Here is an 11,613-nt window from a genome sequence, read left to right as displayed (position 1 = left end):
TATTTACATGTCTGTGAAGAGAGGTGACAGAGACTGAGACGGCAGAGAGCGCACCCTGATTATTTTCCCATGAGTCCTTCAGATGTTCCCACAATCTAATCAGTTTCTACATAAAGAATTCCTTCATTCTGCAACTCCAAGTAAGAGACGAGTTTTGTTTGGTTCTTTGACTACTTCATTGCATCTGGAAATAAAGATGAAGTTCTCAAGGTGAATGCATACCTTGACTCTAGGGGTCAAACAACTAAAAATCAAGTCAGAAATCTTGGGGTGATTCTGGAGACAGACCTTAGTTTCAGTAGTCATGTCAAACCAGTAACTAAATCAGCATACTATCATCTCAAAAACATTGCAAGAATTAGATGTTTTGTTTCCAGTCAAGACTTGGAGAAACTTGTTCATGCCTTTATCACCAGCAGGGTGGATTACTGTAATGGTCTCCTCACCGGCCTTCCCAAGAAGACCATTAGACAGCTGCAGCTCATCCAGAACGCTGCTGCCAGGATTCTGACTAGAACCAGAAAATCTGAGCATATCACACCAGTCCTCAGGTCCTTACACTGGCTTCCAGTTACATTTAGGATTGATTAAAAGTACTTTTACTCGTTTATAAATCACTAAATGGCCTAGGACCTAAATATATTGCTGATATGCTCACTGAATATAAACCGAACAGACCACTCAGATCATTAGGATCGAGTCAGTTAGAAATACCAAGGGTTCACACAAAACAAGGGGAGTCTGCGTTTAGCTATTATGCCGCCCACAGTTGGAACCAGCTTCCAGAAGAGATCAGATGTGCTAAAACATTAACCACATTTAAATCCAGACTCAAACTTATATACCAACCCAAACCTCTTTCAGGAGAGTGTATGTTGTCAGAATGACTTTATAATTTGCATTAAATGATGTAAAGCTGATGTCTATTGACACATATGATTAATATACAATAATAATTTGGGTTTTCTTCACCTTATTAGTTTCAGATCAACAATAGTTTATCTTTTTGTAAGATAACTCTACCAAAGCACCATCCAACTTAATCAGTTGCATCTTATGTACTTTATTTCTTCATCCATTCGTGGTATTCATTTAGTCATTTCATTAATTATTATTAACTATTGTTTTATTAATAAAACAAGAGATAGACACCATCACAAAATGTGTAATGGTTTTACTGGTTATAATGGGACTTGTATTGGTTTTAATGGAAACTGTAATGATTCCTGTTGGTCTCTATGGTAATTGGTCACCTTCTATTGGTGGCTTGTCAATACAAATAAATCCTATGGAATATGTCCCAAAACACACTACAGAAAACCTTTTTTTATGTTTAAAATTGATGGTTTGTAATGTTTGTAATGGTATTTTTTATTTATTTGGGTTTATTTGGTATTAGAATTTTCTGTGATGGTTCTGTTGTTTTTCAGCAGGGTTGCCTCATAGTTTTTATATAATGCATTTAAGTCATTTTAAAGTCTATTGTTGGCTTAGTTTTGTTTTTATAACCTCAAAAAATATTATCTTAATACTTCTTTGAAGTAACAAAATTACCATGTTACCATGGCTACAAGAACCATGATATATAAATTATTTTTTAAACTCAGAGAGAATAGATGCATTGGTGGTGGTAAAATTATTACCGACATTCAAACATGTTATTAACCTCAACAGACGAAAAAGTTTCACAGGATTATGAATGTAGCCTACCTGAAAGTGACGCACGGGCTTCGTTTTCATCTTTTTTTTTCTTGGCAGTAGATTGCTGATGTCTTTTCACAGGCATAGTTGTCCATCAATTATGAGCATCTGCATTCAGCCGCAAACATGAGGTGAAATTGCGTGTCACGTGTTTTTTTTTTTTTGGAGAAACTGGGATGGTGCCCTCCTGGGAGTTGGTGCCCTACACAAACTGCATACTCTGTGTATAGGGAGCAGCAGTACTGACAAGAGCTGAAGGACTTCGGAGAACAACAGGCAGATAAAATGATAAAACCTGTGGACGAGCGTTCATTGTCAACTGTCATTCATTATTTGTATTCAGATAATAACTGTTGTTAGAACATTATCATTTTCTGCTACAAGTTCACATCAATAAAAAAAATAAATAAAAGTACCTAATTGAAACTACATGCAGTTTTGCTTTGTTTTTGTGTGAGTGTGTAAATCCCTAATACAGGCTACAAGACATTCAAATCTGAAAATTAAAAACAATATTAATAGATAATATATAGAAGTAATATTAATAATTCTAATATTTATGGTATAAATATACTAATAATAATGAGAATAAACTATTATATTTTCTAAACCCTAATTCATGCATCCCTAAAAGAGTGTCTCTTCAGAAGACTTAAACCGCTTATTTCATATTAATTTATTATATATTTATTATCTCTTTATGAACGTTTTGAAGTGTGATAGTTTCAGTACAGGGATAGGGAATCTGTCAAATTTCATTAAAATATCTTAATTTGTGTTCGGAGTATGAACAAGGATTTAGAACGACATGGAAGTGAGTAAATAATGACAGAATTTTCAGAATAATTTTGGTTGAATTATTCCTTTAAATGTTGTTGTTACAGAAGCGGATGGGACACACAGGGTAATATAAAAGGTAAGGTTTATTGTACAGAATGAGCGATGCAGAGAGAAACAACGGTGAGTATCTTGATGCAGAGAAGTAGATGGAGAGCGAGACTTCACTGAACTATGGTGTATGTTGGCAGGAGCTCGTGGACGGACGGGGAACCACACACCTCGACGTTTCGTCTAGAAGATCCAGGAACGACAAACAGGGATCTAGGACATGGATGACAACACTCGGAGAAAGGACAAGAGGTAAGTTCAAGTATCAGCATATACTTCCGGGAGTCCACTTTGTATGGATGAACGAGACCGGACGTTTAGCTGTGGTGAGGTGTGTGGTTCTATAGGGAGTCTTGATGAGGTGATGACGTGCAGGTGTGTCAATTAGAACTCGGTTGAGGGTGCTCGTTGTGATTGGTCGCGGTGAGAGCCTGGTCAATCTGTGACATTACCCCCCTCTCCACGGCCCGCTCCAGAGGGCCGCAAGCCCCAACGTCATGGTGGCCTACCTCTTCCTCTAGGGGCTGGACAGTCAGGATGGGTGGTGTGGAACTCTTCCATTAACGTAGGATCCAGGATGTCGTCTCTAGGGACCCATGACCTTTCTTCAGGGCCGTAACCTTCCCAGTCCACCAGGTACTCCAGGCGGCCACCATGGCGCCGGGAGTCCAAGATCTCCTTCACCTTATATATCTTGCCAATCTTCAGGATTAGTGGGAGAGGGGGTTCCTCGCTCGGACTAGGCTCTGTGGTGGAAGTGATAGGAGAGTGATAAGGTTTTAGGAGTGAAACGTGGAAGGTGGAATTGATACGGTACTGAGGAGGTAGTTGTAGCTGATAGGTGACCGGGTTGATTTGCCTGGAGATGGTGAAGGGACCAAAATATCTGAGACTCAGCTTCTTGCAGGGCAGGTGTAGCTTGATGTCCCTGGTTGAAAGCCAGACCTTCTGTCCTGGTTGGTATTGCGGAGCCTCGGATCTACGAAGGTCTGCTGTCATTTTATGCCTGCGTACTGCTCGCTGGAGCTGGTGGTGAGCATCGTCCCAGACCCTCTCGCTCCCCCTGAACCAGTAATCCACTGCAGGCACTTCCGAAGGTTCCCCTGACCAGGAAAATAAGGGTGGCTGGTAGCCGAGCACGCACTGGAAGGGAGTGAGTCCAGTAGCAGCCTGACGTAACAAATTCTGGGTGTACTCGGCCCAGCCAATAAACTGGTTCCAGGAGTCCTGGTGGCCGTGGCAGAAGGTTCGCAGGAAGCGGCTGATCTCCTGGATCTTCCTCTCCGTCTGCCCGTTGGTCTGGGGGTGATAACCTGAAGATAGACTCACGGTCACATCCAGGAGTTTGAAGAAGCCTTTCCATACACGGGAGATAAATTGTGGACCTCGGTCAGACACCATGTCTTCGGGGATGCCAAAATACCTGAACACATGTGTGTCAGCAGCTAACTGCCGAAGGCTTGGAATATAGCAACGCACGTTTTACGCACACATCCAATGTCCAGTCTTCCTGTAGATTTCAGTCTAAGACTACTTTATTGAACATAATATAAATACATACTTGCAATGATGAATGGTGGACACCTTAGCTTCCCAAAGTGTGGTAAAAACTGTATACGTTCCCTGCACCAAGCCTGCTCACTCTACGTGAATGAAACACCGACTTAAAAACCCTATGTGCACATACTGCCCCCAAGTGGTGACAGCCCAAAATACATCGACATTAACACATTGGCTCCTACACACCGGCCCCATAATTGTTGGTGTGCAACTACAATTATATCTTAAATTATCAAAGGAGCCAAAATGGGTGTATGTGAACTTCTTTGAAGATCAGTCCATTGTTTCTTCCAACAACAGGCAGATTTTGGAAACAGGTCTGTCCAGCAATCCTGTTTTTGTCTTCAGTTGTACAGAACGGACAAATCCCTTTTTGTCAGAATAAGTCTGAGTGATTTTGCCTAGTGACCAGGAACCACGTGGAGCAGTTGGATCCATGATGAGCACTATATCACTAACAGTGAAGTTTCTACGTGGCTTCCTCCATTTTTGTCGTTCCTGAAGTAGTGGAAGATATTCCCTTATCACTTCCGGCTTTGCTACTGTTCGGACGCTCTTGCTTATTGCTCTGCGCTTTGCTCCCTATTTTTGCATTTTTCTCATATCTCTCCAAGATTTTAACTTCAGCAGATCAGCACAGTGCTCAGACAACACATTTTTGGGGGGAAAATTAAGACTTTCTCCCAGCAGTTTACATTCCAGAGACGGAAAAACACAGCTGTCTACATTCAAACAGACGAGAGAAAATGCCTCTCGTGGAATCTTCCTGCTGCATGAACTGCCACAAACTTCTACAAAGGATTGCGGTTCTTGAAACAAAGTTACTTGCTGGACTTCCAAAACAGGCGGAACACACAGCAGACAGTCATCACGGACCCCCTCAGCATACAGCTGGTGAGTCCTCTGAATCTCAAAAGTTTATACAAAGTGTAGAGGAAAAAGCCGAAACAGATCGACAGACAAATCGATGGCACAAACAGGGAGCGAGACCTAAAGGCAATCGAGACATCAGATTATCACGAGTATCTCGTATTGCTGCCGTAGCATCCTCTACCCCAGATACGGCTATGACAAGACTTGTAAACACTGGTATCTTACCACCCCCTTTACATCTTGAGAACAGATTTGAAGCATTAATGAATGTGGGAGAGAAATCCGCAAATGTGACTAAACACGGATCGAATCAGCCAGCAGCTAACATCGCTACTAACAGGCGCTCAAGGTCGAGCAGACAGCGGCTTTCAGCTCAGAGCACAGCCGAGCCCAGGACTCTGATAGTGGGTGATGCTATTATCAGAAACATCAGTAGCAGGACTACAACTACATACTGCCTTCCTCAAGCAAATGTCTCTGATGTGAACAAAGAACTTCGGAACATTCTGATGAAGCACAAGACTGCAAATCGAGTCATCATCATGTGGGGAAGAATGATATTCGGAAGGAGCAGTCAGAACTCCTTAAGAAGGATTTCAGTGAACTCTTTGAAACGCTTCAAAGTCTTGAAGTTCAATCGTTCATCAGTGGACCACTCCCAGCAAGGGGAACTAACATGTTCTCACGGTTGCTTGGGCTGAATACATGGCTACAAAGGACCTGCAGTATAAAAGGAGTCAACTTCATCGACAACTTCAATCTTTTCTGGGGCCACAGACAACTGTTTAAACCGGATGGCCTCCACCTAAACAGACTCGGTGCAAGAGTGCTTAAGGACAATATCTATTTCTCCCTCTGTCATCCTTCAGCGGTGTGTGCCAATCTACTCGGCCTGAATGGCACACACACACCTGGACAGAATATGAGTGACCACAGGAATTCATGTCAGCTTCTGAGTCAACATGTGGTTGACACATCCCACAAGGATACTGATAACACCCCGCAGCCACAACAAGCACTGCTCATGGACATCCCGGCTGAGCCCTGCCCACAGAGCTCATCACATGCAGACTGTGACGTACTACAACAGCTCCAACAGCTCCAAGACTCAGCACCCAAGGACGACTTTCTGGAAAACAGCATCTCACAGCCACCGGAAACACCAGAGCCAGAGCCCTGCTCACCAGACACACTTTCCCTCTCTCCAGAATCTCCACTTCTAAGCTTCTCACAGAAAATGGAGGAACTGGTGTATGCTGGGACCAAACTCTCCCACTCTTTCGCTGCAAGCCCCCAGATATCAACTAAAAAACGGCGGGCCCCACAACCACCAAAGACTGCAGGCCCAGCTCACCCTCCTCCTCCTGCGAGAGCTCTCCGGCCGCTGCCACAACGCCAGGGCCCAAACCACTCTCCATCTGGTGTAGGTGAACCAAAAACAACTGATAACAGCTCTCAGTGATATGTGTCGGGTCCCCGCTATATTAGCCACAACATTCACAAATGTTTACAGAACAAGCGGGAACCCAGTGTGCCTGTAGCCTCCTCTATTTCTGTTTTATCACGCGATAGAAAGTCTAAGGCCTTCTCAAGCCGTACGGCTGACCCATCTAACCTGCGGCCTATAATGCATCAATCTAAGATTGCTGTAGAGACAAAATGTAAATCCATCAAGTTAGCATTTTTAAACATTCGCTCACTTAAAAATAAATCATTTCTGATCAACGATTTAATAACCACAAACAACCTGGATTTTATGTTTCTAAATGACACTTTATAATAACGTCCAGTTATAAGTAATTTATAAGTGATTAGTTAATGATTAACTAATCGTTTACAAAACATTCATAAGCGATTAATAAGTGATATGCTAACAATTTGTGTATGTTTTGTTAATTCATTTAAAAGTTATTTACAAGTAATTAGCTAATGATGAACTAATCATTTACAAAACATAACTATGCATTCACAAATGATTAAGTAATATGCTAACGATTTATAAATCTGTCATAAGTTATCTTTATAAATAGCATCATGAAATAATTAAACACATCCTTAATGGTTAATAGTTACTAGTTAATATATTCTAATCTAAAGTGTAAACTACTCATCAGTTGTAAATGTTTTACAAACTTTATGGTTTCCAGTCGTGTGTGCGTAAATATATATATATATATTCACAAACAACCTGTAACCTGGAAGGTTTGTAAAACATTTACAACTGATGAGTAGTTTACACTTTAGATTAGAATATATTAACTAGTAACTATTAACCATTAAGGATGTGTTTAATTATTTCAAAAAAAATTATGAGAAAAATTATGAATAGCTTATTGATATATGATATTTACATGGAGAAAAATTATGTCTGTATTTATGTAGCACTGTGGAGCTGAGAGGCACGACATTTTGTTCCACTGTATGTCCCCACATGTAGCAGAATGACAATAAAGCTTGGCTTGAACTTGACTTGTCCGTAGACTAATGAGGAAGGCGTGTTTCACCTCAGGAATAGCAATGAGCCAGAGCCGGCGAGGGGTAAGCTTTGAGGCCACAGGGACACCTTGTGGTGCCCAAACGAAATACAAGAAGTGTAGCCTGCATGACGTAACTGTTGATAGTGTGTGATGAATGACTTAGATGGACAATATGGCCAAAATCTTATATCCCGGGTCAGCGGCAACTACAGCCACACCGAAGTGACTATGTTAATATACATATAAATATTAATAATACAATATTATTAGTGCCGAGATTCTTCACATGAGTGCATAAATACATAAATTTGCACATTTTCTTTGTGTGCTTCGACAGTCTAGGAGTAGAGCTTCTGTCAAGCATTTCCGCCCTCGTATAGATTTTTTTTCTTCTTCTTCTTCATTAAAACCAAAAGTGTTCATCAATGATTGTAGGCCTATATCAAGAGCAGGGACACGTTTTGTGCATTTTCTTTTGGTTTTGTGCTTTTACCAGAACGAAGCGCTGGATCGTGTGTGTTGTGCACGAGCGCCAAGAGAGAACTGATAACAGCTGCAACAAGCACTCGCCATGATTTCAAAAACAACACATTCCAGCGATAGATCGCCTGCTATTTGACACACACCAACGAATTTCTTATCGAATGGAGATGTTTCTTTCTTTAGGTACATCCGTGTGGCACTGCAACATGTTGCAAAAAGTGATGGGGTCGTGGGGACACGTCCCACCTGCAAATCACACCTATTTAATAGGCTAGTACTTTGAAGAAACTATTAAAAATATTCCACAGAATAAATAGTCTTCTTTTATTTGTTATATGTCATTTCCATATACATATGATAAATTGATAATTATTCGTTGAGTTTCAGTTCATCTTTGAGACGTGTTTCAGAACGAGTCTCTCAGAGACGGCTGAAAGCACACCCTGTTTGTTATTAATTTTATTTTTATTATTTTAGTTTTTACGGAAGCGTATTGCATTCACTTGAGGAAAAAAAAACTACTCTGTTTTTCTGAATTAACGACTTAATTATCTCAGAATTACGAGATCATTTTTCATGGAAAAAAGTTTTTGCTCTGTTTTTCTGAATTAACGACTTAATTTTTCATGAAAAAAAAAGTTTTTGCTCTGTTTTTCTGAATTAACGACTTAATTTTTCATGAAAAAAAAAGTTTTTGCTCTGTTTTTCTGAATTAACGACTTAATTTTTCATGGAAAATTTTTTTTTGCTCTGTTTTTCTGAATTAACGACTTAATTATCTCAGAATTACGAGATAATTTTTCATTAAAAAAAAGTTTTTGCTCTGTTTTTCTGAATTAACGACTTAATTATCTCAGAATTACGAGATAATTTTTCATTAAAAAAAAGTTTTTGCTCTGTTTTTCTGAATTAATGACTTAATTATCTCGTAATTCTGAGATAATTAAGTCGTTAATTCAGAAAAACAGAGTAGTTTTTTTTTTCCTCAAGTGAATGCAATACGCTTCCGTAAGTTTTTATTGTGAGTGCACACAAATAAAAGTAGACCATTTATAGTTTATAACGATGTCTTGTACTAATCTGTATGGCCAAAAATTACGGAGGAGGCTATTTTAAGTTATTTCCGCTGTCATGTGCTGTAAATTATTTCCTGTAAATTATTTTTTAAAATCTAATATTTCAGTCATGTGTGTTTTCAGTCAAGTCAAGTCACTTTTATTTATATAGCGCTTTTAACAATACAAATTGTGTCAAAGCACTGCACAATATCAAAATAGGAAAATAGTGTGTCGATAATGTAAAATGACAAGATTAAACACTCAATTTTCAGTTAAAGGCATTTTTGGCATTATTGAATTCAGTGATGCATCATCCAGCTCAGTTCAGCTCAAAAAGTTTCTGTTCAATCAGGTTGATGATATTGCTGGAAATGAAGTGTTCTCAACTGAGCAAGCCAGAGGTGACAGCGGCAAGGAACCAAAGCTCCATCGGTGACAGAATGGAGAAAAAAACCTTGGGAGAAACCAGACTCAGTCGGGGGACAGTTCTCCTCTGGCCAAACAAACCAGCAGTTCAATTCCAAACTGCAGCAAAGTCAGATTGTAAGGGCTCAACTGGTTCCCGAGGTCTTGTCCCGATGGCTGTCTAGGTGACGAGGTCTTCACTGGGGATCGCCAGGTTACCAGGTTATGTGTACGCCAGAAAATGAATTGTTTTTTGTTTTTTCCTACATATTCTTAATTTATCAGACTCTGTAGGCCATAGAAGCAAATATTTTTTTAAATATTTTATCTAAAGGTGTTCATTTCATTACTTCTTATGTCAGGCTTTACAGAGTTAAAGCAGCCAGTTTGAGCAGTTTCTATGATTTGTCTGCACTGAATTTCAAGTTCAAGTTCAAGTTGAGCTTTATTGTCATTCTGCTACATGTGGAGACATACAGTGGAACGAAATGTTGTGTCTCGCAGGACCACGGTGCTACATAAATACAGACATACAACAATGAAGTAAAAAACACTATAAACCTATACACAACTAACCTACTGACAGATTTAACTATAAGTATACTATATATAAGTATTTACCCTATACAAACTAAAAGAATAAAGGATAAAAAATACAAACTATACGAATGCTTCACAAATACTGTACATGTGCAAAGAGAGACATTTGAGTCAGCAGCTGGTTGGGGAACAGTGCAGGATGATTTGTAGTGCATGAGCATGTAAACATACATATATTGCTGAGTCTTTTGTGAGATTGTGTTCACGCAGCAGTGTGTGTAAGTGTCCATAGTGCACATAGAGGAGAGTGTCCATAGTGTAAAGAAAAATAAGAATAAAATAAATAAAAACAATTAAAGTTCCATACAGTTTTTCTTTGGTGTGGTAAGGTTTGGGGTGGGTGTTTGGGGTGGGTGGTGGTCCATGTTTCAGGAGGTATGGGTTTGCATGGGGTTTCAGAGGGGGCGGGGTGGTTTGAGTTCAGGGCTCTCACAGCCTGGGGGAAAAAGCTGTTGAGCAGTCTGGCGGAGCGGGCTCTGATGCTCTGGTACCGTCTTCCTGATGGTAGGAGCTGGAAGAGACTGTGGGAGCGATGGGTGGAGTCCTTCACGATGCTGTTGGTTTTGCTGGAGCATCGTGTAAGGAAGATGTCCAGGATGGAGGGGAGAGGGGTACCGATGATCTTTGCAGCTGTGTTCACTGTCCGCTGGAGGGTCTTGCGGTCAGCAGCACTGCAGTTCCCGTACCAGACAGTGATGCAGCTGGTCAGCACACTCTCAATGGTGCCTCTGTAGAATGTGGTGAGGATGGGTGGAGGGAGACTTGCTCTTTTCAGCCGGCGGAGAAATTGTAGGCGCTGTTGTGCCTTTTTGGAGAGTGACATGGTGTTGGTGGTCCAGGTGAGATCCTCTGTGATGTGCACCCCCAGGAATTTAGTGCTGCTGACTCTCTCCACAGTTGAGCTGTCGATGGTCAGTGGGGGGTGGTCAACGGAGTTTCTCCTGAAGTCCATCACAACCTCCTTTGTCTTCTCCACACTGAGGGACAGATTGTTGGTGCCACACCATTCAGCCAGCTGTGCCATTTCCTCTCTGTAGTGCGTTTCATCGTTGTTGCTGATGAGACCTACCACTGTTGTGTCATCAGCAAACTTGATGATGTGGTTGGAGCTGAACTTGGCAGTGCAGTCGTGGGTCAGCAGTGTGAAGAGCAGCGGGCTGAGCACACAGCCTTGTGGGGCACCTGTGCTCAGTGTGGTAGAGCTCGAGGTGTTGTTGCCGACACGGACTGACTGAGGTCTTCCAGTTAGAAAGTCCAGGATCCAGTTACAAAGGGAATTGTTAAGGCCCAGCAGGTTTAGTTTATTTATGAGCTGTTGTGGGATTATTGTGTTGAATGCCAAGCTGAAGTCAATGAACAGTATTCTAACATAGGACATTCAGACAGGACACAGGTGATTTCTTTGATACCGGTATGATTGTTGTGGTTTTTGAGACATGTGGGGACGACTGCCTGGCTCAGCGAGGTGTTGAAGATATCTGTAAGCACATCTGTCAGCTGTGCAGCACAGTCTCTCAGAACACGGCCAGGTATGTTGTCAGGTCCCGCAGCCTTGCGTGGGTTAATCC

This window comes from Barbus barbus, assembly GCF_936440315.1.
Source record: "Barbus barbus genome assembly, chromosome: 19".
NCBI classification, from domain to species: domain Eukaryota; kingdom Metazoa; phylum Chordata; class Actinopteri; order Cypriniformes; family Cyprinidae; genus Barbus; species Barbus barbus.
Note: the sequence above shows the minus strand (reverse complement) of the source record.